General features: G+C 55.9%; 1 protein-coding gene across 5 annotated transcripts in view; it reads left to right on the top strand.

The window, feature by feature from the left end:
- Positions 1-2,281, top strand: part of VAC14 (VAC14 component of PIKFYVE complex) — a 121,614-nt gene that overhangs the window by 91,726 nt on the left and 27,607 nt on the right. The gene's annotated exons all lie outside the window — the stretch shown is intronic.

Below are 2,281 nucleotides of genomic sequence, written 5' to 3'. Positions count from 1 at the left end.
GCAGCTGCCCCCCTTAGGCCCCAGGCCTCACTCTCTCAGGATGGGGTTCCAGGCCTGGTGTGACAGAGCCCAGGGAGATGGCTCTCGGAGCAGCTGTGAGTGTCATCTGCCTCTCCTGCGGCTCCAGAGATGAGTATCAGTAATTACAACTCCCGAAGGTCACAGCTTTCATTTCATCTCGTCGTGTTGGGAGAAAAGTTCAAGCCTCTCTTCACATGTGCACAGCGCAGGTTCAGCCTTCCCGAGCCAGCCACCGGCTTCCAGGAGGGAGGAGACAGCAAGGACATGCCCACGGGCCAACGCAGTGGCCTGGAAGAGCGAGGAGCCCAGGAGAGGAGAGGCCAGCTGGCACAAGTGGCCGAGAGGGACGAGGGGACAGAGGCCGCTCAGAGAGGCAGGGTGGTCTGACCCACAGGAGCATCCCCCCCGCCCCGAGATCTCATCATCTGTCCTGCTGTGATCGACCCGCCTGCTGTCCCAAGTCCCAGCCCCCAGAAAGGACAGCGAGGAAAGCAGCCCCTGGAAGGAGGCGGTTGCACAAGGCCAGAGTGATTTTAAGTAGCCCCCAGAGGGTGGCCTTCCAGGACAGAGCTGCGGTGGCACTGGGGTCCTCGGCCCGAGGGCTGCGTTGATTGTGCTGCCATGGCGGGCCGTCGTGTGAAGTGGCAGTCCTGCTTTAGGTGAGGAAGGGCTTTGGCTCCATTGATAAGACTTCCCTCCCCTGGCAGTTCTATTTCAGGAGAAAGCCTTCCCTGTAGTAGGCGCTCCTGCCAGGCCTTCTCTCCTGCTCGTATTATGCTAATCATCCCTGCAAACAGGCAACTTTGTAGGAGGTTTGCCTGGTTTTAGATGAAACATACGCCTTTGAAGCAAAGAGCCACCGTAGCTAAAAATATCATTTCCCGGCTGTTGATCCTCTCATTTGTAAAATGCATGTTTCCATTGTTAAACCCACAGCAGCCCCTGGCCGAGAGGGAGGCTCTCCACTGCTGGCCGGCGCCCTGAGCCCGCCCACGGGGAGGCGCCACCTGCCCGGAGCCCTGCTCCCGCCCTGCCGCCGACAGTGTCCGTGAGGGAGTCTGGGACAATCACACACGTACAGGTTTCTAACCGCTTTCTAATTTAGAAATATTGAGTCATCAGAAGAGTCATGACATATTTTTCTGTATTTTTCTACACAAAAATGCGTCATGACTTTTCCAGCGACCCAGTATTTAAACCGTGGCAAATAAAAATTGAGATAATGCAGAAAGCATAGCGTAAAATGCAAAGACGTTTACCTCCACTTCCTCTCCCGGAAGGAGCCTCCTCATGTAGTTCCTTCCAGAACCCTCCCTGTGCATTTGTAAACCTACGCCTTGGTGGCTGTGGCTTTCCAACAGCAGATTCTGGACTCTGGGTTGCTCTGCAGCTTGTGTTGGTCTCACAACCTCCCGCCTGCGGGCAGGGCACATCTCCCTCGGGATCCTGACCTCGGCTGGTCACTGCGCTCTGCCCTGGGCCAGAACACAGGGACTCAGGGACACTCTCCTGCTTTGAGGCAGTGGCCACATCTTAGGGTTCAAATCCATCCCGCACGTTTCTCCGCGTGGTTGCCTGGTCTGTCTGCTCAGGTGGGCAGTGGCGAGCCTGGGGGAGGGGAGCAGGAGACCTGAGATGAGGACACGTCCCCCAGGGTGCTGGCCAAGGACGCCTCACTTCTGCGGCCTTTGCTTATTCTCACGCATTTAATCCAGTGAAGATTTCCTAGGCCGGCAAGGAACATTTGGACGAAAAGCCAATTTCATGCATCTTGAAATTCCCTGAAAATGACTGATCACAAAAGGAATTTTTTCAACCTCCTGGCAGGGGGTAGGGGAGGGTACAAATAAGAGAACCCCCCCCACACATACAGACACACACACACTTGACCACAATAACTGAAGCAGCCCCCTTCGTGCTGCCTGCCCCCCCACCCCATTCTGCTATTGCTCATCCCCCTGCCCAGCCTTTTCAGCCGCTAATCTTTTTACCATTTTCTACGAGACTCTGGAGACGCCGCGTCTCTGCGGCGAGGCTGTTCTGACATTTGCTCTTTGTTGCCAGCCGTGGGTATTAGTGTTTAACTTCCTGTGCTGTTTTCAGACGCTCGTCTCAGCGCCCTTTTGCAGGGACGTATGAAGAGCGGCAGAAGACAGCCTCGGTCCATGAAATCTCACAGAACCCCAGACTAGAGATTTGAAGACCAGAATGGCACCGCTCGTTCTCCTCTTGGGAGGTCGTGGGGGGCAGGGTGCCATCG

Source organism: Tupaia chinensis, unplaced genomic scaffold (assembly GCF_000334495.1).
Source record: "Tupaia chinensis unplaced genomic scaffold, TupChi_1.0 Scaffold000355_1, whole genome shotgun sequence".
NCBI classification, from domain to species: domain Eukaryota; kingdom Metazoa; phylum Chordata; class Mammalia; order Scandentia; family Tupaiidae; genus Tupaia; species Tupaia belangeri.
The sequence above is the reverse complement of the archived record's forward strand: the minus strand, read 5'-3'. Positions and strand labels throughout refer to the sequence as shown.